Source organism: Aricia agestis, chromosome 4, assembly GCF_905147365.1.
Source record: "Aricia agestis chromosome 4, ilAriAges1.1, whole genome shotgun sequence".
Lineage (NCBI taxonomy): Eukaryota > Metazoa > Arthropoda > Insecta > Lepidoptera > Lycaenidae > Aricia > Aricia agestis.
Window position 1 is genome coordinate 1,172,342 of NC_056409.1, and position 609 is coordinate 1,172,950.

Genomic DNA, 609 nt, shown 5'->3' on the forward strand with positions numbered 1-609 from the left:
GCTGTTCCATAATTTCTATCAAGCCGAGAAAGATTGATAGATTTTTTTACCTGTTTGATGTCTGAATACTACATCTAGAGTTTAAGAGGCGGTTATTTCAAACAAATATATAATTTCAACCATTTATTTCACACTCATCGCTAAAATATATGACACGATTATTTCCTATATTTTATATTGAAATTTACAAAATCACTACATCTCACAGTGCTTTGTATAACAACATCAATTACTATATCTTATATCTAAAACATCAATAAAATTAATACTTATGCAAATATCACAGATTTTTTACTATAGCAAATTAAAATATGTATTGTTATTTTACTATTTAGTATTGTAGTATAAAATAATAAGTTAAGTGTTTTTTTTCTAAAAAGACAAACCGTCTTTGGAACTATGTAAGATTGTTGTAGAGGCAGCTACGCGCTACGCGGCCTCTACGATGCTACGGCGCGTAGAGGCTTCCTATAGGAAACTTTTTTTTACTCTTTAAACAATGTTGTTAATTATTATCTTAAAATGTTATACATGACAGAAAAATAAAAATTATACTGTAATAAATATAGAACAATTTACCATTTCTAGGTTAAAAACTTCAAATATTTT